The 26193-nt window shown below is 38.5% G+C and overlaps 1 protein-coding gene and 1 long non-coding RNA gene across 4 annotated transcripts in view; both read left to right on the forward strand.

The window, feature by feature from the left end:
* The first annotated feature begins 4117 nt into the window (after positions 1–4117).
* Positions 4118–6536, forward strand: LOC120553125. The gene is made up of 3 exons (XR_005638107.1): positions 4118–4518; positions 5354–5471; positions 6350–6536. It is a non-coding gene; the product is annotated as an uncharacterized LOC120553125 (long non-coding RNA).
* Positions 6537–22542: 16006 nt separating this feature from the next.
* The window catches only part of chrm2a (cholinergic receptor, muscarinic 2a), a 77305-nt gene continuing 73654 nt past the window's right edge, over positions 22543–26193 (forward strand). Inside the window, exons 1-2 of one of the 3 annotated variants that reach the window (XM_039791601.1) lie at positions 22543–22559; positions 23202–23314. The gene's annotated coding sequence lies outside the window, so the exon portion shown is untranslated. Of the gene's footprint in view, positions 22560–23136; positions 23315–23869; positions 24707–26193 lie in introns of those variants that run through there. The other 2 variants (XM_039791603.1, XM_039791602.1) reach the window with 2 other exon arrangements.

The following is a 26193-nucleotide window of genomic DNA, read 5'->3' on the forward strand; positions in this document are numbered from 1 at the left end:
CTAATTGTCTCTGCGGATCACAACAATTTTCCTTTCTAACTTGTTAAATGAGACCTGAGAGGTATGACAAGTGGGTGTGCAGAAGAAAGTGAGAGTTCCACACATTCAAATTAGATAAGACTGACTGTTGACTCCTTTTGTTAAGCAAGACTTTGCATCAACTCCACAAAGTGACTGCTTTCCTTTGCTTTTCATGGCTTGGCAGGAGAAATAACTACATTAAAACACCCAAAACGGAAAGTGTGAAAAGTAAGAAAAATGGTATTTGGTCACTTGTTACTGGATATCTGTATTTATTGAAAAAATATGGAGCAAAATAAGCTTTCACACCTTAGCACCTTATCTCAGAGGGGCATAGCAATCCACTGGTTGGAGAAAATGTGTTGAATTATCTTACAATACAATGTCTTTTTTTTAAAGTGAAAATAATGTTTTTCAGGACTTAGATATAGCATTTGAGATAAAAAGCGATGAAATGGGATAAACAATAAAGCTTTGTGTAGTCACCCAAAAGAGAGAAAAAATTAGGAAAGGCACGGCAAGTTTATTTGTATAGCACAATTCACACACTAGGCAACTCAAAGTGCTTTACAGAAGCATATAAATACATTGTAAACATAAACAATCAAAATACATTCAAGAAACAAAGCACAGTTACAACAAGACAAATATAGTTAAATTGTAGAAAAGTTGTAATAAAATATATTATAAAATCAATAATAAAATGGACATTGAAATCTTAAAATAGAAGAATTATTAGTTGAGGGAACTAGTCTATCGAGTTACTGAAAGCTGCAGTGAACAGTATAGTTTTTTCTTCCCGAAGTGTTCCTGAGCCCACGTGGTAATATCCTTTACATAATGATGTCGGTTTTTAATGCAGTGCCGCCTGAGGGATTGAATGTCACGGGCCTTCAATGTTGGTTTTTGGCCTTTCGTCTCATTTGAAATTTGATGATCTACAGTAAACAAACATGGGCACATGCCACACACACACACACCTAGAGCAACACAGCATGCAAACAGACTCAGCATGCAAACAGACACAAGAACAGTTACCCTTTTTTGACATGGTTAGTTAAAAACTCTTTCACAGCACTTGGGAGCAAATAAATCCAGAGACTAATATACTTAAAATGGTATTAATAATCAACAAAGCAATTCCAGTTATTTTCCCTCTGGGCCTTATTTTCATAGTTTTTCAAAAGCAGATCCAAATTGCAATACTTGAATCTGAAAAATTAACAAGCAACATTCTGCATTACCTTCACAAATATCCGACTTTTAATTTCCTTAAATTTGTAGGTAATATAGTGAAAGTAGATCTGTTACTAGCAGAAGTGCTCTGATGCTGCATTCACTGCCGATGTTCAGCAAATAAGAATCGTCAACTGGGACTTCCTAAATGTCACAATTATCTGTTAAAATGCATTCTAATATCATTGGTTTTACCTAAAAAAAATATATATATAAAAAAGTGGCATACTGTATCTGCTTTAGCTCATTTATAGTGTAAATAAGAAATAAAAATGATTTGGTTCTGACTGTTTTTGGCTGAATTGAGGAATGTCCATGTTTTCCTCTCTGTAATTCTATTGTTAAAGTGGCTGCACTAATCAATATTTTTTTATATTAGAAATTAATCAAATGAGTATGTGTAATATTAAAAGGGATCACTGGTAGTGACAAACCCACATCCTCTGCATTTTCTCTCAGCCCTACTAAGTGTTTTAGCATCTTTTTGGCATTTGTTTTGGTTTTACAACCTGCCACTTTACTAGCTAGAGCTAAAATGATCACGTGATCATCTAGGTTTAGGGGTTCGTGTTAGGGCTGAGGGAACATAGGGTTGACAGAACATAGGGTTGACAGAACATAGGGCTGAGGGAACATAGACATGCTCCCCTGGTAAACTAGCAGAAAATCAGCAGTGAATCAGCAATGAAGCAAAGTGATCAACACCAAGTCATAATGGTAGAATGTGAGAAAACAGGTTAACAATTAAATTAGACTTCCCCTTCACCTAAATTGTATTTTACTGTATAGTAATGTCATTATAAAGACATATAGAACAAACTAAACTGTAAACATAAAACATTTATTTATAATAATTGGTTTACTGGTTCCAGCTCAGCCAGGACTGTAACTATTGTTACTGTAATTCAGTACAAAACAACAAACAAAGACAAAAATAGTCATCTGATTTTTCCTTTTTTTTTATAAATAATGTATGCTGACCTACATGGCACAAAACACGTATCATGACATAATAGGGACTTGTTTGTCTCAAAGAAGTGTCTAAGTATGTTTTCAGAAACTCTTTTATTGTGCCAATAAAACTGTGCACTTGATCGATCTGTGCTACCTCATCCAAGTGTCTCAAGTATTGACTGGCTTGACTTTTTCCCCTTTGAGCAGTTTGCAGAGTAAGCAAAAAGTCAGTGTGTTTTTTTCCCTTTCTCACTGTTCCCAGAGCAAACAAACCCCTTATAGATTTACAACCATTTTAAACATTGATATATGGAGGGCTTCCACTTCCCATCACTAAACAAGCTCATTAAGAGCCAATGTTCCTGTTTTATGAAGATATTATTCTTTCCCTGCATGCACGGCACTGGTGGTTCAATATAAACAGCCTTTATTATAGGTGAGCATTAAGGAAAGGAAAAGAAAAAAGCAAACTGGAAGAGCGTATGAAACAAAGAAGAAGGAGGAAGAGAAAACCCCTGAAAAATGAGGAATAATAAGATGACAGAAAGGAAAAAGAAAGTAAGGATACGTGATAAGTGCTGGAAACGTACCAAGAGACAAAAGGCGCTACCAATTAACTAGCTATGAGAGTTACATCGTTCTCTTGAGGTCTCACATTGGCTTCAACCTTTTGACCGCTCATATATAACTTAGAGACCATTAAGTGCCTCATATAAGTAAGCATCTCATTATAATTGCTTTGAATATTCATGACTTTTTTACAATCAACAGTAACTTTCTCAAAACGGCTAGTTGGATGTGTCTATTGACCAGATCACTCTCAGCACCTGGCTTGTCTCCAAAAGTTGGTATAGTCATTAGTTATCTTCTATAAACTAATCTGCCCAAATGCCAGCCACTGTGGGCTTAAAATGAAACTACTGTTTAACTCTTAAAACAGCAGCTATGGTCAGCTTGAATATGTGTACATTATAATGCACTCTAATAGGTTGTTTCCACACAAGACATTTTTAAAAGTGGAAATCATAAAATCAATGATGGTTGAATTTCATTTAGCTGCTTCGGTTTCAGGGTCCTGGTATTGTGCATGCTAGGTCACTGTCACACGATTTACTGGGACTGAATAGAATGGAGCCATTGTTAATGTTATTCACACCTGTGTTTTCTATGAGAGGCCGTATAGGAGGTAATTCATACTTCTGTCTTACACACACTATCATAATCTTGCATATACACCACTATACTCATACACACACACTATTATAATCCTTTTACATGTATGTATGAGAGGGTATAGTTGTGTATGTGAGAGAGTATAGTAGTGTGTGTGTGAGAGTATAGCATTGTATGTGAGATAGTATAGTAGTATATGTGAGAGAGTATAGTAGTGTATGTGAGAGAGTAGCTATAGTAGTGTATGTGAGAGAGTAGCTATAGTAGTGTATGTGAGAGAGTATAGTAGTGTATGTGAGAGAGTATAGTAGTGTATGTGAGAGAGTATAGTAGTATATGTGAGAGTATTGTAGTGTATGTGAGAGAATATAGTAGTGTATGTGAGAGAGTATAGTAGTATATGTGAGAGAGTATAGTAGTGTATGTGAGAGAGTATAGTAGTATATGTGAGAGAGTATAGTAGTATATGTGAGAGAGTATAGTAGTGTATGTGAGAGAGTATAGTAGTGTATGTGAGAGAGTATAGTAGTATATGTGAGAGAGTATAGTAGTATATGTGAGAGAGTATAGTAGTGTATGTGAGAGAGTATAGTAGTATATGTGAGAGAATATAGTAGTATATGTGAGAGAGTATAGTAGTGTATGTGAGAGAGTATAGTAGTGTGTGTGAGAGAGTATAGTAGTATATGTGAGAGAGTATAGTAGTGTGTGTGAGAGAGTTTGATTGAAACTGAAGGGAGTTTGATTGAAACGGAAGGGAGTTTGATTACTCAGCTCCTGATTGGTTGACAAAGAAGAAGCGGTATTTGACGGTCAAATTCCGGCACTGTCATTATAATAGTTTGGCTGAAGTGGAGCTGTAATGGATAGAGAGAGGCTAACTGAAGCTGTGGGTCTTCTAAATAATAATTTAGGAAATGGTGAGCTATTGTCAACGATGTCTCGACAATTAAATTAAGTCCAACAGAGCTCTGATTCGGAGATGCAGAGATTATTCAGGGGTGGAACTGCAAATCCAGTCAGACCTGGCTCCAGGCTAGCACTGCTACTTCTAGCTAGCTCAATGGAACACGGAGGACCCCGTTACCAGACGAGACAGCGTTTCGGTGGATCGTCGTCGAAATCCAGGAAGAGGTAAGTTGATAAATCTGCTTACATAAGATGTATTGATTGATTAAACACAGTTTATTTACTGTACAATGTACATTTGACTTTGACTAGGAGAAAAAGCTAGCAGCTAGCAGCAGCAGTTATGGAAGCATATTGGTAATTGTAATACCCATTGCTGCGCTCCTGTTATTACATTTCAAACACATTGTAATTTGCTATTCAGTGCGCAGCTTATTGCAATGTAGTTCTGCATTTATTGGATTTCACCTATCTTTGGGTAAAGAGAGAGTAGGCGTAGGCGTTTTACAGCAAAGATAGGTTAAATAAGAATGCTCGGTCTTGCATCGGCTGGCTAGCTAGCTGAGTTGCAATCATCTGACTGGGTGACGATATTTAGCCTGTGTCTTTGAGTACCATGAAAAGCGCTACATAAATAAAATGTATTATTATTATTAGTAACGAGTGCAATATACATGTTTACATATGTTTATTACAGTGAATAATAATCTAAATACTACTAAGCAGGGCTCTCAAGTGCTTATTAAGCATTTTAGAATGTCACTCTTGCCTGTCTTCAAAACTTGAGAGCCCTGATTAAGTGTGGTGAAGCCACATATTTGTTTTTATATTTCTGCAATCTGTGTGATTTGTTTCTGACTTTCATATGAATGTTTAAACCAGGCTTGGTCAGTGCTAAATATACTACTGTGATTAAAGGAGTTAAATAAAAGATGTCATTCATATAAATTCATGCATCACCTAATTTCATCATCACATACAGGCCTGGCCTCCAGTAAAGAACAGTTTGTTGAATATATCTAATCTTGTGTTGTTCATACTATACAATGATTTATTACAGATTATCTGGCCAATGCTGGGTGTCTAAGGCCTTTGAAACACATAGAAGACAAAGATCTCATGGTGGAGGATATCATCATGTTTCAGCTGTTTCATCGAGTTAGTGGAGCACTTCAAAGGTTTGTGTCACTCAATTTTTTAGCAAACAAAATTAACCCTTCTAAGGTGTTCATATTTTTGTTCCACAGCCAATGTTCCCGGGTCTGGTGGACCCACCACATTATTAGGCTTTTAAATCAATACAGCCATAAAAATTATGTTAAGGTTTACTTAAGCTCAATTACCAATGATATATACATAATTTATGGTTCATATTTGCCATTTACTCCTGTGAGATCATATGATCATGATTTTGGTGAGTAAACAAGGAAATTCAATATAAAAAAGGATAAAAAAAAAATGGAAACAAGATTTTTCATTCATTATCATCAATCATTATCAGAACAGGTGAAAGTACTTGAAATGTAACAATTTTGTAACTTTGTGTGAGAATAGCAGGTACAAAGTTTCATAGCACCTACATATTATTACACTTGGGTCCAGTAGACCGAACACCTCATTTGTATTAGTTATGTGTAGGGGGTCCGTGTACACTAATTGAAAATAAGTTATTTTTTATGTTCTTCAAAGAAAATGAGCCAAGGCCAATGAGTTTGAGTTACAAAAAAATAATAATAGCATAATTTGTGGGACAACGGGTCCCACAGACCTGACCACCTTACAAGGTTTAAGAATAATGAAAGATTTTAACATATTTTTAAAAGCCAGTGTACAACCAAACACTCCGAATAAAGGCTTGCATGTATCATATAAAATCTTAAATCTTAAAATCTTAAAAACGTAAAGAACATCACGTTTTAGATAGTGGTCAAAGACAAGACCTTTTTGCATAATCAAAAACTGAACTGTCTTATAAGTCATCCCTTTCATGTGCTGTGTGATAATTTATCCAATTTGAAAACAGATATTTGTATCTTCTCATGATACATTTTTACAGGTTCAGGGAGGGGATGAAGACCCTTGGTGTTCTTGATGCAATAAGAATGCACCCAGATGCTTTCAGACCGCTGTTTTGTCACGAGCCATCCCCACTCACAGCGGATGTACTAGAACTGTCAGCAGTGGGCAGGAACAAAAGAAGGGCAGAGGAATGTGTGCATTTTGGAGGGACTACCTGCTGGATGTTGAGGGTAAGTATTATTGCTAGTTATGGAATAAAAATCTTTTCATATGCCCTTCTGTCTGTCTTTGTCTTTCCCTCCTTTTTAAAAAGTTTTCTACATGCTAGGTTTAATTTATTTTTTGGTGTTCTTTGGTGTATTTCTTTTCAGCGCAAGAGGGACCCTTGGCAACTTGGGGTATCCTGGCGCTCTGCGACGGAAGCAAAACGAATATTCCACCCCGGGCTTCTCTTCACTACCTTCAGTGGTTTTTCTCCATGAGCTGCCCCTCAGACAAGGCCGTCATTTACCCACCGCAAACACATGCATTAACTGCCTGCGGTTGCCAGTCCTGAAAAAATTCGAGGATTTTAAGGAAACTATGGATTTTGCATTAAAAAACACTCAGGGATTTGGTCAGGAATGACTTCCAAGAACTCCTTAATATACATTATTAAAATCTGTTGCCTGTTGAACTTGACTAAATTGAAGAGGCATCGTTGTCAATAACTCACCATTTCCTAATACATTATTAATGTCTTGTTTAAACAATTGAAAATGGAATAATCATTTGACTGAAAAGGAAACTTGTCACTGGCCTTTTATTAACCTTTAATTGCCTTGACACTAATGAAGTTGCTCACTGATAGAGTTCACTAGGCTCAAAAATAATTGAATGTCATTGGCTAGTGGGTCTACAGTTTCTAGAATTCTGTTCATAACTGTTTAATTGAAAATAAAGTCATTTTCTGGAACAACAACATTGAAGTCTCAAAATGCACTTTGGGGGGGGTCTTCATTCATTTCAGCGTTGTCACTCCTAACTAAAATGTTCTGCATTGCCTTTGCAGCATAACCCGGCGAGCCCGTGTAAAAAGATAGAAATTAAGGTCCCGTCGTGTTCGGACAAAGATCTTCAGCTCTACACCAAAGCTTCCCTGATTGGCATCCTCTTCAAACTGCTGGTTAATCAAGAGCAAGAAAGAGATCGTCAGAGTATAACCATTGAGCTCAGAAATTTATCTTTCCAAAATGACACTTTCATGGCCCAAATTGTCAGTTTCCCTCACAATTCTCTGAACACACCACAGTGTATCAGTGAAAAAAATAGCAATGTTTTCCTCATAACCATATACTTCCACAAATAATAACTGACCTTGAAAAAGAAACTAAATAAAATAAGAATAAATGTTTTTGTCCAAAAAGGTTGTTTTTTTCCTTAAAGTTTCTGCTGCTTGATTTAAATGTTCCTTGTTCCTCTGAGTTGGTGCTAGCTGTACTTTCAAAGCAGCAAGCCCACCAGATAATTATAATTTTAAATGGCCCCTTTAGCCAATGAGGAAGTGAGAATTTAAACTGTCTTCCTGATTGATCAAACCAACTTCCTTTTCAACTATACTCTCTCACACACACTACTATACTCTCTCACATACACCACTATACTCTCTCACACACACTACTATACTCTCTCACATACACCACTATACTCTCTCACACAAGACAGAAGTATGAATTACCTCCTATACGGCCTCTCATAGTTTTCCCTACTATAACACTTTAAAATGTCTGCTGTGAAAAGGTAACATGTTTTTGCATTGGAAATTCAAATATCAAATTTACAAACTTTACAAACCACTCCTGCTATATATATTTCTTTATATATTATATTTTACTGCCCTTTTTGTGCTGCTGGAGTGGTGTGTTTTATTAGCCAGGCTTTAAGGATGGCTATGACAGTATCTAAGTCAGTGGGTCTACCACTTTAAACAAGACTGAAATATCTCAACAGCATGAAACTTTGCATGAACATTCATTTTTCCAAGAGGAATAATCCTAATGACTTTGGGGATTCTCTTACTTTTCCTTTTGCGCCACTACGAGGTTGACATTTGTGAAATATCTCAGCTATGGCAGCCAAGAACAGTCGTACTTGCAATTATGTTTTTAATGCCGTTATGTCGCGATAACAACTTAATTATTGTTGTCTTGAGAAAACAAGATAATTAATTTTCTATCATGAGAAAGATTATTTCTTTGTATTATTTTTAATGTGTATCAGAGATTAGTAGTGCCATGCTGTCATGCACTGCAGTCAAACCAGCGGTCACTTGCATCTCCATGGTCAAATCAGCCAACGCTAAAACTGTAGTGCACCCATATATTCAGTATGACATTTATGTTAAATGCATTTAAACGGCCCAGATCGAGCTGACGGGACTTTTACTTAGGAATATCTCTCAATTCAAAAGTAAACATGTTTGATATTGTGTCTGTATTTAGTCAGAGATGTCCTCAACGCAAACATATCAGTCAGAAATAATTCATAACGTTTTTTCCAGCAACTCAAAAAGACATTTTCCTCACAATTTAGTGGTATTTCCTTTTTAATTTATAAGGGACACAGGTTAAATGGTCCATACTTCATTGGAATATAATCCAAGTACTCTTATTGCCTTTTATGTTGTCAACACCAAACTGGACGTAGTTACACATGTATCATTCCGCTAACTTCACCAAGTCCGTCACTGTCAGCTTGATCTGGGCCATTTGAACTTTTGATCTCTGATAAACATCATAAGTATTAACCACTGCTTTGGTTCATCTATCAAGCGGTTTGGTTTTCTCGAGAAGGACCATCAAACGCTTACAAAGACGCTAGCTTGGCTACAGACTCTTCAGTCTTGTTTTCTCATCAATCGATTGCAATCCAGCAGGGAATCGTCATCAGCATACACCTTATTCCTCACTTTGATTGGTGGAGGCAAGCTCCTGGTTTGGTTTGCTTTCTATGTAACATTCAACATTCATTGGCCATTAGATTTACATAATCACACTGGACTTTCTTTAGATTCTTAAATACATCTCAGCTCTCATCCAAAAGACTCCTTCAGTTAGTTTTTTTGACTCAAAGCACTTGACCAGGATGACTGAGAATCTTCACAGACAAAAAAGAAAAAAGGAAATACAGAAAGGAAAACTAAGAATGACTTTTTTTCTTTCTAACATCATTGACAACAGCTTGCCTGTGACGTTGTTCTCCGTTAGCTGATTAACTCCCTCCCTTTAGAGATTTGTGAAGGCAGCAGGTATGTTTTCCATCTGTAGTGTCTAATTTAGGTGACGTGCATTGTCAAAGTGCGATTACTCAAACCAGAGCCACTGTGAATAGGTCTTGAGCAACAAGCACCAGGCTGTTTCACACAAACTTCTGTGTTATGTCTTGGTGTTCTTCCACATCTCCCCAGTTTATCAAATGATGAGTGATAATCGTCAGAAGTGTTTGAGATGATGGCATCCTGGGTAGACGTGGGACACAGTTCACTCATGAGTCAATAAAAACTTCTCTCCGCTCTTTATGTCTCAGAAAGCCCATCAGAACTGTCACTTCTCACCAAGCCTCTCTTCGAATGCATAATTTTCTTTCCAACTGATCTGACAAAAGTAACACAAAGTATAATGTGACACTTAAAGTGTCCCATTATAAATTGTAAACGAGCTTACTTATTGAAGATGTGGTTAAGTCCTGCTGATTTATAAAGTATATAGAGGTAAGTAGAGTTTAAAGTGTCTGGATTGGGACAGAAGAGAATACAAAGGCAAAATATTTTCACACGCTATAAAAATTAGACCACATTTGTAGGTGAGTATAATTAAAATAATTTCTAAACCCTACAAGTGAGTCCTACCCCAAGTGAAGGAGTTCAAGTACCTTGGGGTCTTGTTCGTGAGTGAAGGGACAGTTGAGCGGGAGATTGGCCGGAGAATCGGCGCAGCGTGGGCAGTATTGCATTCACTTTATCGCACCGTTGTGGTAAAAAGAGAGCTGAGTCAGAAGGAAAAGCTCTCGATATGCCGGCCAATTTTGTTTCAACCCTCACCTATGGTCATGAAGGCATGGTCATGACAGAAACACGGACTCACTGAACACCTATAACAAACTGCTCAAAACTCATTTGTTTCAATTGGCCTATCCATAATTTACAATAATCACTCATCTTCTTTGTTTGTTTGCTTCTTTCATTCTTTTGTTTGTAAAGTGTCTTTGAGTTCCATGTAAAGCGCTATATAAAACTTATGTATTATTATTATTATTATGACCGAAAGAACAAGATCCAGGGTACAAGCAGCCGAAAATGGGTTTCCTTAGGAGGGTGGCTGGCATCTCCCTTAGAGCTAGGGTGTGAAGGACAGTCATCCGTGAGGAACTCAGAGTACAGTCGCTGCTCCTTTGCGTCGAAAGGAGCCAGTTGAGGTGGTTTGGGAATCTGGTAAGAATGCCCCCTGGATGCCTCCCTAGGGAGGTGTTCCAGGCATGTACAGGTGGGAGAAGGCCTCAGGGAAGACCCAGGACTAGGTGGAGGGATTATATCATCACCCTGGCCTGGAAACGCCTCTGGATGCCCCAGTCAGAGCTGGCCGGAAAAGAGAAGTTTGGGGTCTCCTGCTGGAGCTGCTGCCTCTACAAAACTCAAAAGAATAGAAAGTTGTCTAGTCTAATTGTCTAGTTCTTACTGGGAACTGAACACACTTTGGACCATCATACTCCCATGTGAATTTACATATTCTCATCATCACTACAGCGCTTTTCCCAGCTTCCAGTCATTGCCAGCGTCATCCAACTGCTTCATCCATCCGTCTGCCAAAAATAAAAGACAATGTTTTTTTCTAAGCCCCAGTCAGTGTTTTGGCTGTTTGCCAGTTTGCACTCCACCATTCGGCATCTCTTCTTTTCCTGTTTCAGGGACTTCTGATAAGCTGTGAAAGAGCATTGATGGACTCCTACAGTGCACCTTCCAAGTCTCTGGGAGATTGTAATCATGGGCACAATTTTTTTATTTTATTTTTTTCACACATCCTCTGCAAACTTATTCATAGGCATAACAAATAGGATCTGTACTTCCCTCACGTTTGGAAAAAATAAAGATTAGCACTCACTGTATCATGTTAGCTACTCTAATGCTTTCTCTAACTGTGAATATTTACTTGTGTAATAGAAGGTAGCTACCTATTCTGTGAGGTTTTGTGGTCTCCCTATTACCAATGCAATTGTGTAAACCCACTTAGTGATACAGAAGAGAAGATAGGACTACTGACCCCCTCCTCTATTAAACCCTCCAGGTAGTAATAACCTAACCCATCTACCCATAAATATAAAATACAGAGCTTGACCATCTCCCTGATTCCTAATTAATTGCGCCGCATAATTTCCCTTTAGATTTGGCTGGTGATACTTAATGTTACCACTCAGATTTACAGTGTAATTAGTATAAAATAAAAGGCGCTCCCATCTCTCATTCTTCATCTGGTGGTTTCTTATTACCCTCATCACAGCAAGTGATTGAAACTTAATGCCAGGCACCAGCACTTCTCATCAGCCAATTTTATCACTTACACTGCCACTGTCCATATTGCTCAACTTCACCACGGAAATAAAATCAACTATGTTCTATATGTTGAAAATGACACATAATGAGGACAGGAATGAATGGAACGTTTTTTTCCCTGGCCACCAGCTGAATAGGGTATAGCCATTGCTACAGTTATTAGATATTTCATTTCAACACAGTTATTTTCAGTATTGATTACTCTGGGGATTATTATTTCAATGAATTTGTTAATTATTGGGTATTAAAACTGTCGTGACCGTCACGCAACAGAGGAGACTGGTCGCTATTTTGATGCCTAATCGTAACCCACGCGACAGTGACGGTGACCGTTAACCATTTCAAAGCGTTAAAGGTATAGTAAGCGATGCTAATCCGTTACACTTTTTGTCAAATTCAGCGAATATCTCCTCACGGTCACCTAGCTCTTGATTTTCTGTGTACGCTGAAAAATTGTATTTGTTTGGCAGTTGACTTTAAATATCAACCATCGTCATGCAGCATCGCTTACTGCACCTTTAAATAAAACATCGTATTTTGTAAAATATACAAATAATTTTTTAATATAATGATATAATATGAATCACTTTTTCATGCAATATCATACAAACCGCTATGCATACATTTTTGTAATTTCGTAAGATATCTAACGAGCCTGTTGATCAGAATACGTTGATTTGCTGTATTCCTACGTAAAAAATAACGGATAAAAACACCTATCAGTGGACACTTGCAGAGCAAGGCTGCAGCTGATCATGTCATTACTGTGAAGTGTTGTTTAACTGCTCTCTGTAAATGGAAAACAAAATTTTTATGGAAATTTTACTTTTGCCAAATCTTTGTATTGGCCACATTTTATTCACTTTGCAAGGAGGAGCATGGGTTTGTGGGCACTTAGGGATGGAAACACATGCGTACTGAGCACTGACATACTAAACTCCACTTAATTGTTTTGCCCACCCCAACAATCCAAAACCCAAAGATATTCATTTTACAAGAGAAAAGTAGTTCAATAAAACATCTATATTTTCTGAACTTGAATCTCTGCTGTTTTTCTCCTGGATGCTTTCTCCGAACAAAGACAAACCATCATGGATCCACCATCACCACAGGGTTCATCCTGAAATCAGCGTTAGCTAATTACATCCCTTATTTTTCACAGTAATACTTTTCCAATTTCCTTTGCTCTGTCTTGCTCCACTTGGCATAATCAATTTCAATTTCTTATTGTTTAGAGACAAAGGGAGCCACGCTTGGCTGAGAATCTTTGATCTAGCACCAGTTTACTCCACAGTCCTTCAGAATTTGCACCACTAAAGTAGACCACCTTCTCATACTCCTTAAACCTCCCTCACTCTCCTCTTCATTGTGTGCTCTTACCTCAGCTGATGGAGCTCATCGCAGTGTATGGTAGCAAATAAAGAAAAAATCCATTAAAAAGCATTTGCATTTTTATGACTCGCGATATCTGTCTATGATTTCCCATGAAATCAGTCTGAATTTGGGCATTGTAACTTAATGACACACCAGGAGCAAATACAAGTGCTTATGCCCAACTGCTCAAACAGAAATGTTTTTTTTAGAAAAGTTCCTATGAATTGTCTATTCAGTTAAAAATTCAGTGACTGAAACTTACACAAATCAGCTCCAGCTGCTGCGTGCACACATTTTGCATGGACACAAACTCTCCAAAACTAAAGTTTTGGAGCAATTTTCCATTCTGATGGCTTTACAGCATTGTCACAGAGCATTGCTCTAATCATCTCTAACTGATAATTAGATAATGTTCTTGTCATCACACACAACTCCCTGTGAGCCTTGCTTTTTCTCAGATTTTCACTTCTTGGGGGTAGTTGTAATTTTCAGTTGTCTCCGTATGAAATAACACAGTCTTACCTAAGCAGGAGACAATTTAAAAGTTAAAGACAGATGGTGACAGGGGAAGAAAAAAAAGATTTAACTTTTAAATACCCCCTGTCTGCTCTCAAAGGCAGAGTTTCCATTATATGTACAACACCTGCCAGAATCAGACAGATTTTGAACGTGTAATCTGAGTATTTGGCTCTCAGCTCAGAGTAGCAAAAGGCCAAATTGCCTCTTACGGTGCATTTTTATATCAAAACAAATGTCTCAGTGAGTCTCCGCAGCGCAGAGCTTTTGCTGTCGTGGAGGTATTTACAGACTACAATAACCTCTGCGCAAACACAAAATTGGTGTCCTCTTACATTCAATGCAGTCACAGGTGGAAGCACCATTTAAAAAAAGAGTTGAGTATCTTCAACAGGACAGACCCGGAGCAAAGCCAAAACAACAGCCTGTGTAGTCTAAGACAAGTACTATTTTTTCTTCTTTCCTTTATTGTAATAGAGAGGCGAGGTTTGGATGACCTCCAGGTAAGGCATGACTGACCACATCTATTCATATCCTTTCAATTCAATTTCTATTTCTATTTTATTTATAGTGTCATATCATAACAGATGTTATCTCAGGACACTTGAAAGAGTAAGTCTAGACCACATTCTATGACTTACAAAGAACCAACAATTCCCCCCAAGAGCAAGCATTTAGTACGACAGGGGCGAGGACAAACTTTAAACGGGCAGAAACCTCAGACAGAACCAGGCAGACAAATCATGCAGACTTATGAGCTGAAAGTTTATGAATAAATGTATACGTAGATGATCACTGCCCGTATTTGTTGGTCATTTGTCTTTCAGCAGTTACTGTCATTGTGGGGGTAATTTGTCTTTGCGTGGAGCTATACAGTAGTACGTCTTTGGTAGGAAGCAGGAATTGAACAGCGGCCTACTGTGTCAAAGTCCGACTTTGTTAGCGAAAGTCCAAAACTATTGTGATTGGTTTAAAGAAATGCCAATAAACCAGGGCACGTTGTTCTCCCATCCCGGAATGCTGTGTGGACTAGCCAGACCCTACTCTGCACCACTGTGAAGGAAGGTCTGGCAATGCAAGACCATATGTTCCCCAGCTCAATAGCCTCCTAATATGCGGATGAAGAGAGACCATTCAAAGGGTTTTATATTCGCAGCAATGCTTTTTTCCCTATGTAAAATGTTTAGCATATGTTTCCCTGGGTCAGATATGTTGAAATCACCCACCTACAGCTTATAGACTACTGATGATATACTCATTGAAACCTACTCTCTCAAATTTCAATTTGACAGTTTTCTTGACTTCCATTACAGACGGTGATATCTCCAAAGTGGCTGGATGGATTTTTTCCATTCAAACTGCTTTTGAAATGTCCATCTCCCTTTTGCAATTTGAACTGTAAAGAAAGCCCTTACCAATGTCTTACAACAAGAACCCTGGGAACATAGGAATGACCCTGGTTTTGTCATTTGAACTTAAACATAGTTTTGTAGCACTTGCTGAATGACTGGTTCTGCCATTTGATCCCCACCCCCCTTTTTGGCAGTTCAACATAATTCGTCAGTGCCTCTATGTTTCTATGTTGCAACAATAAAACTGATCACAGCTACGCTTAATTGATAAATCCTGGTATAGGATATGAAAACTACTTGGTTAAGGTCAAGAAACAATTGTGGTCATGGTTAAAAGAAACCAATGTTGACTGTTAGGAAATAGGACACAAACAGCGTTTTGTTGAACCATCCAATCACCTCCCGCTGTAAACTTTGTGACTCGAAAGCAAGGTCACACTTTTTCCTACTTTGTTCTCGACAGAAAAGAATCATAAATCATATGGCTGCTAGGGGGCTTTGTAATTTCGACGTAAACATATGATCTTGTGAGGAAAGTTTTTCATTTGGTGCTCAGAGCATTAAAAAAAAAAAATGACATGTAAAAATAAAATCAGCATTGCTTCTTTCCAGAAACAATGTGCAGTGAGAAGTTTTCATTGAAGAAATGTTGAAAAAAATTCTATCAAACAATGGATATTTCAGAACCTGTTTGAACCATTGAATTCACATAAGGGACGAGATCTCACAACTTTTCCTCTAACGTTTGACTTTTTATCATCTCATTATCAACAGTTCAGTACACTCATGGACGTTTCAGGCTCTGCCTTCCTCACTATGTGTCTTTTAGCTGTAGAACCGAGAAGGATTTCAAGAAACTTATTATAAAGAGACTTAATATGAAGGCAATAAGTAGTTTGTGTTAAACAAAAAACATCTGTATGGCTTGATACCATAGAGGTATGTGAGAATGTTTAAGGAAATTGACCCTTTATTACCAAAATATGTATGCCAGTGTTAATGCATCCTTTTAGTTTTGTAATTTTACATTTCATTTTTGATCATAGATAGTACAACTGCTCTGTGATTTGAGCCAGTTGACCGGGGAGAGGTCTGGGTCTCTGAAGCGTGACACAGAGGGTCAAACCCTGCTGGTCTGCACGATTTCGACAACGCTCTATTGCACATCTGCACTGATACAGCATTCATTTCTATCCCAATTATCCCACTTATCTAAATAACAAAAAAACGTTTCAGGCAAATGAACACATTGCTCATCTAAAGCTTTTGCACAACAAAGGGCTGCAGGGTTTATTCTTGAGTGTCACCATTAATGACATATTCATGTAGCCTATGCTACACCCCTAGCAGAGGTTTTGATGCTTTGTCCACCAATCCACTAATGCCATCACTTCACTTAATTACCCTCAATTAAGACACTATAAAAGAATTGCAAAGAATTGCTAATGAACTAATTTGGAGACGTGAAAACATTCAAAAGGAGATCCCGGATTGAGGGCAATTAACCCCAGGCATGATAGATAAGCTACTTTGCTCCCTTATGGGCTTTCTTTATATAGAGAGAGAAAATGTGAGCTCAAAGTGTAAATTCACTCTAAAATACTAGACCGCTCAATCAATATTTGCAGATCAGTAAGTGCTTTGCTGAGCATAAAAAGGTGCACAACCTTGTGGATTCAGATACTTATTATTTCACATGTTGCTACATGGAACTGATGAGAAATGTCACTCTGAAAATATGTCCACTTACAAATAAAATCTGCCTTACTCTCTTCGACTGGATCCACAGATTTAGTCTCCCATTTGATACAAGTGACTTAATGGGATTCGACTTCCATGGCCTGAGTGAAAGGTGGGTGCATGGCTAAACTGTTCAATTCAAACAGAGTGCGACCTACATACACCATAAATGGTGGAGTTAAAGTGATTAAAGCTGCTTCAATATATTCTTTTAACACTTGGAAAAAGAAAAACTGGAATAAGTACCCAAAAAACAAACTTACATAAGTGAAAATCTTCTTGTGGCTAAAGCGTTAGCAAACAATTGCCACTTGACACAATCCTCAGACACTTTCCTCCACCTGATGAATGTAAAGTAAGTAAATTCTTAACCTTCTTTTAGCTCTATTTTTATCTTCAACAACTCCTGGGGGAAATCTAGCATTTTAGTTAGACTGCCAGATGTTTGGACTTTTTTACCATTTGGTTCTTGGCAGATAGTGTTTTTATCAGATCTTTTAAGCTGAGATCACTGCATGCCGTGGTTATAAATGGAATTCAGTCAGGAACATAGATTTAACCATTTATTGAAACAAATGGAAATACAGTTATGCTTGAGCTGATAGCTCCGCTCTTGATAATGCTCCTTGGACCAGCCAAGCAGCATGCAAAGACGAAACAGGGAGCACCATGCAGAAACCCCCCTGGGTAAAAAAAAAAAGAGTGAGCCAAAAGAAAGACATTGAAAAACATTTTAAACTTAGGACTCTGAAATAGGAAGGTGGAGGCTGGGGTGGTGGAGGCAAATCATTGCCAGCAGCAGCAGCAGCAAGTGAAGCAGCATCAGTGTAGCAGGGATCAGGGAGGAGGTAGTCATATTTAAAAGAGCTGCCCTGATGTGAGAATGGCTGTGATTGGGGTGTGTCTGAGATGATAATTCAATCAGCGGGTGTATGACTTCCGTGTCCTGCATGAACTAACGCTAAGCTTAATTTTGTGGACAAAAAAGCAAAAAAACTTAAATGTAGCTGAAAAAGCTCTGTGGAGCTAACGGACGCTGCGGAGCTGGATGGTAATGCTTGGTGGGTAAGAGTGACACCTATTTAACACAAAAACTTCTCAGAAAAGAGAATTACAGAGAATGTTCATTCACTGTGTGTCCACCTGTGGGTTGGGATAATGCTGAAGCGGTGGAATTGCCATGCTAATGGCACTGTCTGCCAAATACAAACACTAATTGCTCAGCAAAACATAGAGAGCAGCATGCAGGTCACCAGACTCTTGTGAAACATACTTCAAAACGCTGATGCATACAGAACAGTCCCTTCACTTGTTATTGCGCCCAACTGTAAACAAGAGTACAAGGAAAATTAGCATATACAGGTGGGAACGAAAATACTGAGAAGGAGCAACAACATCAAGTTTTTGAAAACAAACACCCATGATAAAAAAAAAATGAAGACATTGTCTTTCTGCGCTGTTTCGTGAGCGAGTAATTATCCTGCATATCAAATTGTTGTGACGGTTGTTTGGCCTGTTCCCCATCCTCTCTATTGATTTGTGCATATTGTGTTTCTTCTGCTGCCTGCTTTCTCTTCTGCTTCCGTCTTTTGTTCTGGTGGTCCTGTGAGAATTTTGTGGACCCAGGTTGTCCGTGACTTGCCAAATCTGATTAAGACAAACTGGTCCTACTCCAAGTCATTTAACTGATGTCATGAGACATCCTAGTTTTTAGGGTCATGGACTCGCCGCTAGAATGATTCATTTATTATTTTTATGGTAGAATATTGAAGAGTTACATGTTAAACAACTGCTGTTTGAGGTAAAATGTCAAGGCAGCTGGGAAACACAGGAGCAGCATATTCTGGTGCCTTGCTCAGAATCATTTGGGAATATCAGAACCCAGTTGAACCTCCATCATTGAATTGGGATAACTGGTTTTATATTTACATTTGAAAGTAGGTTGTACATTTAATTAGGTCACTTTAATTCTTAACTACATATTTTAATTTTGACCTTAAATTCAAATGCGAAATCCCAACATTTAATTTCTCACATTTTTCAAGACCATCCTCACCTTCTTTATAAATTTTTATGAAGTGATCAAAGGATGAACCTTCATACATCTGCTCCATCCTCCCCAGCTTGAAGAGTTCCAGAAGACTTTACAAAGAAATCCACTGTAGAGAGTTGATTTAAGACACCAAGAGGATTATTACATCCTTCTGTTTAATAAAGTGGCACTTAGGGTTTTTCAACAGCAAGTCAAAGTCTCTCAACAGCTGTTCGCATTGAGTGACAGTCTAATAATCAATGAGCACTCTGTAAACACAGGGCCTACTAACTACAGAGAGCACTTGAAGTAGCTAAACAAAGACTTGAACAGCTTGGTGAGGAGGAATAAATATTATGATGGTCGACTAACTAAAGTTAGGAGTAACACAACTTGGCCACTAGTCTCGCATTGCCAGACCTTCCTCCACGTAAGCAATTTTTTCTAGATTTAATTACAAAAAGTTTACTGCCAGGTAAGTATAGACGAGCTAAACAGAGAGCAAGCATTATTTAAAAAAAAAACATTTAAAAAAAGAACAAAACAGTTTAACATTTCTTAGTTACTGCTGACAAATTTGATAGAATGTAATTTCCTGCAGAACATCTTACCTATCTTCTTACATCTTAAAGGCCCTGAAAACCCACACAGAAACAAAAATACTTGTAATACGTCCCTGAAACAATCCCAGCAGGAGAATAGTAAAAGGTTGTATACAGTATATGTTGCATGTTACATTTCCCATTGTTTAGAAACGAAAGCCCGCTCTATTTTTCCTTTTCAGTTTTCGCGGGTGCTTCTGATTCTGCTTCTCCTCTGGGAAAACCCAACCGCGTTGCATTGTGGTACACGGGAATAAAATGTAGGGTACATCGTATGTACACTCAACTTAGCTGTGCATTGTGGGTATTTTACAGTGGAATGAATGAAAATAACCGCAGAGAATTCGAACACCACAACAAAATGGCGAACACACCATATAGTGCACTATTCCCATGATAGGGAATGGTTTGAAACACAGCTATTGATTGACATCTTGCTGAGCCTCCTGTTAGCTCTGTTGCACCTGTGAGGGCAGGAGAAATGACAGATTTATTATTTTTATTGTTTGAAAAGATTTGTGACCTAATAAATTCCGGTCTAAGTTCCGGCCCACCTTCAACCTGAGCAGAGGCCTAATCAGCCAGAATAAATGAAATCACCTGTTTGGGTGTTCACAGTTTAACAGCCCCTCCCTGCTAAGAGGAGGGGGGCATAACAAGCCACACCTGTTTGCAATATCCCTGACTGAGCAGCTGATTTACTGCAGCATCCCAGGCAGAACTACCCCCCCCCCCACACACACACACACACACATACACATATACACTTCTTTAACCTCATTGATAATTAATCAAATAAACTGAAACATGGGACTGCATTAATAATTAAGCAGACACAAAAAACACACTGTTGATGTTATGATCCCTTTCGAGAGTCCATCGGAAAGCATTTGCTTATAAAAGATGTTTCATTGAAAATATTGTCCTTATATGTTTCCAAATGGCAGCAAACATTTCCTTAAAATACAGGTGAAATTAAAAAAAGTTATTTCTAGTAAATCATATTCTTTCAAGAAAAAATATACCCAAATGTATGTGTTTTACTTTAAAAACCAAATTCATTGTGTTTTTAAAAGGTTTTCCGGTGCATTGCCTCTTGCTTTATCATTTGTTGTGGTTGTGTGATTGACCCAATCAATGAAACCACATACCAGATGTTAGACAGGTGCAGAAAACACTTTGAGAGGTAGGTACAGTATATACAGAGGCTCAGGATCATACATGATGAGATAATACAGCAACAGCTTTAGACAAGCTTTTTTACCCTGACATGAGAACAGGAACTAAACACACAAGAGATTACAGCTCCGACAGGTGAAACGAAGGGAGCACACTGCAGCCTTGACAGCTCTCTGCTGCAATGAAAGAAAAATACATTAACAGTCAATTTTACATATGCACTTTGATGTATTTGCCATTTACAGGATGGCGCATTAGACACTCTTTGTTCGCCGTGTCTCTTGCTTTAGCAAAAGTGAGTCCATTAAAAACTGTGATGTTCCTCAACTAATTGCGCTGCACTCAAGCCGGCCTTTGAGGCTCTCCTGTTCATCAGCATGAGACAGCATGCATATGCAGCGCTTGATCCCCTTATGGCCATTTAGGTGGCTGTTTACACTCATATGAACAGCAGCTGTGAGTCATGTGTATTGTGAATAAGAATAACTATGGTGGGTGTTTTGACCCAGCATGTTTGTTGGCTCTGGCCATCGGATTTAGTAATGAGAACCAAAGACATGTCTTACTGTAGTGCTAATCATACATAGCCCTACCTGGAGCATTTACATGAGCCATTAACACATTCTCTCAAAGTTGAAATATGTAAAACTGTGTCTGACATCTGTCACCACATGAGAACCACATCTCTTCTGCATCTTATTTAGTTTTTTATTTTCTTCTCAGAACCTTCCTAATTTATATGCAACCTCAGCATACCAATTTATACTTCTCAGTTGCTACAAGAGCCACATTGTTAAATAACTTGAGTACAGCATGTATGTGTTTCTCAAACCACTGCAAACGTGATACATTTTAATTGACACCTAAGGTTCAGGATAGCACCATTAAAAACTGTGCCTAATGGCTTTATTTTTCCCCCCGAATTTGAAAACACATAAAACACTTAATGTTGATGGGATGGTAAATCTGGGGAGAGAGCATTGTGAGATTGAGGAGGGAGGAGAGGCAGAGGAGGCTGTTTTTTTCTTCTTCTTGTAGGTGTACATTCATTAAAATAAAGTTGGTGTTACCTGTCCATCAGTGTGGTGAGTGGACCTGGAGAAAGATGACGTGAATGTGTATGAAACTTTGCCTGTTGAGAGCCACACACACATACTGCAGAGAGAGAGCAGGTCTTTTGAGATTATGTCCCCAGTAGATGTCAGTAAAACATTCCAATCCTCTGTTTATTTCCCCCAACAATATTGGCTCTATGGCAGGTTTAAAAAGTAAATACTAAATAATGTCAAATCACACTAAGCCTTTAATACCAGCAGCCATATTTCCAAATGCAACGTTGTAATAAATCAGGCAGGAATTCTCCTTTTCAAACAAGTGTTAAGCGGGTAAATCTCAATAAGTGCCAGTCAGTTATGGTAAAATGAGTCATTCGGCTTTAGCAGCTGTCTTCAGAGTGAGGAGGGCCATACAATGTATATACAACGTGACGAAGAGCAGGTGTCCTTGGCCATGGCTTCAGATAATCAACAGACTCCCTGCGGGGGAGTTCATGAACAGGGGAGGGGGAAAAAAGAACAAATGGGTTGAAATACACGAATTTCTTCTATTGTCTACTTTTAATTGTTTCCACTTAGAATTAGTTTCAAGAAATGTCTTTAATTAAGTGGGACTTGTAGTGATTTATTCTGTCTTGCTCCAAGATTTTCAGAAACTGATTTGTCTCCCTCCCACTGGCGGATTCCCCCCCCTCTCTTTGACTGGAAATAGGATTTTGAGAATGAATATTAAATTCAAAAGGCTTTAGTTTGGCGTGTTTGCAGCGTGCGCTGGATGACAGGAGAGGATGTCGTTACAGAGAGTAGTGATAGGTGAAGTTTGCAAGCTACGTGCGCGCGTTTTGCTTTTCCTTGCATTCGACATTTGCGCTCTCCTCGGTGCTGAAAGTAGAAAGTGTGCGTAAAGCTGCGGCAAATCTGCCTTTTTTTCTGAATGGAAACCACACCATCACCCAGACTTTACCAAATTCGCAGGCAAAATCGTGTTCGTCTACCAGCAAGTTAAAGAATATGAATGAAATGAAAATGAAAAGTGAAATAGACTCTAAATGCATTTAATAATAAATATGATGTCTTGAACCAAGCCCTAATAAGCTAAATGAGCTGACTTCCTTTGAAAAGTGGGGACATGTGTCTGATCTTGATGACATGAGGTTTAATTGGTGAATTGGCGAATAATGCAGTTTCATTTTTAAATTTAAAATCTCGTGTTGCTGGACACACTCAGCCTGGTTTCCCCGAATTTAAAAGGCAAATAACGACTGTCATTATTGTCAAAGAAATGCCAGCCTACTTCTAAGAGCTCTTTCTCTCTCCCCTTCCCTTTCTCATATACACACACACACATACACACACAAACACACACACACACACACACACACACACACACACACACATACATACACATACATACACACACACTTCTCCCCCACCTTTCCACTTTCTCCCGTGCAGCCGAGGCGCTTTTCCTTTCCAAAGACTGTCTCCAGAAGCATGTCCTCAGACATGCAGCCACGGTGCGATGAAGCGGACCAAAAGACGCCACCAGCGTGACAGCATGAAAGCAGGTAAGCCGATGCCTGAATAATCATTTCCCCTTCTGAACTGAACCTGTTTTCTGATTAAACCAAAGGGAATCGTTATTTCTCAACATGTTTATTTGACTCGCTGTGACCGGGTCCTACAGTGACTGAGCGAGCGGAGAGCAGGTTTCATTAAGTTGTCTTGCTAAAGGACACTCCGACAGAAGGGACTAGTTGATGCCAGAGATCGAACCTGAGACGGGAGTGTCTCTTTATAACCGTTAGGTTTGCTCACACAGCCATGTAGACACCTGAAATCATGACTCTCCAGTGCGTAAATAGGCAAAATATGAAAACTCGATCAGTAAAATGATATTCTGAGTCGGTTTCCTTTACAATTTCAGACATGTCAAAGTTGTTTTTGACAGCCAGGTTGACAAAAGTGTCTAACTTTATTTCCAGGGAGATTTAACTCAGAAACCCCCCAGATCTGGGTGACTGTCAAAGATTTGAATGCCATGTAATCGGCTGAAATATCGCGGAGGAAACAGCCCTGCCAATACCTACTGCTGGGGAAGCTTTGAATGATGAGCGCAAGGACAACGAACTGTTATACGCGTGATCCACAGCTGCCTGTGCCATATGGCGCATCTTGGAGACGGAGAGATGAGAGCAGAACTTTATTTGTGTTACTTTCATATACTTTCCTGAGCATAAATAGTCGCAGTAGCAAATCATGCTGTAGTATGGTTAAATGTAATAATCAGTTTTATTTTTCTTTTCTTGCAGTAGATTGCGCGCTGTCTCATCAAATATCCGGTGCAAGCACCGTTTATCCTCATTTCTCAGGGTCAACAGTTCTTCTTTAAGCGGTTGTACCAACTATGTTTTGATTATCTATCTAAAGGAATAGGCTACCAGTTTACCAGTAATGTATGCGCTCATGGCACTCTAATGCGCCTTGGATAAAAGCGTCCTCCGTGTCTTTTCATTCCTGTCTTCATATAACAGCCTCTGTCTAATCATCCACCCAGCAGAGATGCAGATCTGTGTGATTCTATATTTGCCCAGAAGAAGATCCCTCTCGTCTCCTCAAACCGATTAACCATTTTTGATTTCAGCGTGTTTGATCGCCACAGCGAATGGATAAAAAATGCATGTTTAATGCTGCCATATGATTCCTGTGATTTCAAGTCAGTAAAACCAGTGCAATACAAACCGAAGCTGTTATACACGCATTGAGATCGGCAAACCTCATTAAGAATGAAGGGGTTTTGCGTCGCAGCCACAGCCTACTTGCGTAAAAGCGCAATGCAAGAGCAGACTGGAGACGGCAGGCTTGTGACTGTTGAGATGTTTCACCCGCAGAGTGGATCTCCCAAATCCCGCTTTGGGCTTGATGCCCATTAAGCTACTGGAGGACTCGATATCAAAAAGGTATAGCAGTGATTTATCAAGCCACTTTTCCGTTATACACAATTTTAGCATATCTTTGCATATCTTTTTATTTTATTTTTTTTTTTTTTAATTCAGGATGACAATTACAGCAAATTAGTCGTGTCTATGTGAATTAGAAGAGGAGTGGGTTGTACTCTTCCTATTATTTGGCTGGATAAATCAGTGCAGCGGGATGTGGTCTGCTTATGATGGATGGAGGTAGGTTCTAGTTTTGGATCATTTAACTTAACTCTGACACTGATGAGAGAGCGAGAGTCAGTGTAAGAAGAGCTGGTAAAACTAAGAATGAAAAGTAATTTTCACTTGGAAAAAATCTGATTACTGCCGTTATTTCTGCACTGCAAACAAACTCTGTATAAGAGCCACCTTGCTGCCGTGGATGTAAGGAACACAGTTTTTTTTTGTGATGATTATTTTAAATGTAATATTGTATCAGGGGTCAGTAAGTTGATATTTACAGCAGGGTTCCAAATAATACTGCAGACACAGTTCACCTGTAGCACCAACCTGTGCAGAGATTTGATATTCATTTGATATTTTGTTGTGCAGTGCGTGAATGAGTGCTGAGGCTTGACCTTGATGAAGTCTCTGGCTGTGATTGGTTTTGTTTGAAGAGAAGCAAAGGACTAATGTCACCTTTAGTAGCTGTTATTGTCACGGTGTGTAGGTCAATGCTGGCTTCATTCTTGCACATTCATGCAGATCTCCAATTAGGAATCTGATTTGGTGTCTTGCCAAAAAAGAGGTAATTTGCATATCACTTCAGCCACACACGTTTGTTTTTGTAACAGCCCTGCATTGGAGTGAAGACTTAAGAGTCAATATTTGTGTGTGCAGAATAATGTTTATCAATCTGGCAACAATTTCAATCTGATCCAATTTTGGTATTAAAAGGTAAAAAGAAAAAAAAACATAATTTGGTGCTTTTTCTCAAAATGTTAATTTTTCGTGGTACTTGATCATAACTGGGTACCATCTGCACCTGAACCAAAGGCTTTACAGATGAGCCATTTGTTTACCTGTAGATACAGATTCTGGATTGCCTTTTGTATTTGCAAAGAAAATACAATTTGCAGGCCTACAAAAAAAACATTTAGGTTTTTTATAAACCACTGGAACCTCACAGACATTTATTTAGATATAAATTAAAGCTTCTGAATGTATTGCATAATCACATAGAAAATGTGATTATCATATCACATTATCATATAACATAAAACACTCCATTTCTTTTAGTACTGCCATGTTGTAACTGGCTATTTCACTGCACTACCCACATCTTAACAACTTCAACTTTCTCAGTATTATCATATACTTGTTAATGTTCTCAGCCTTAGTTTTTCCTTGCAATATTTTAAGGACTGAGGCACATTTGAGTGCACTTTAACAACCTTTTACATCCTCCGAAAATATTAAGCTTAAATAAGGCTGCATAATTCCACCAATTTTACCAAATGTGATGTGTC

Source organism: Perca fluviatilis, chromosome 23, assembly GCF_010015445.1.
Source record: "Perca fluviatilis chromosome 23, GENO_Pfluv_1.0, whole genome shotgun sequence".
Lineage (NCBI taxonomy): Eukaryota > Metazoa > Chordata > Actinopteri > Perciformes > Percidae > Perca > Perca fluviatilis.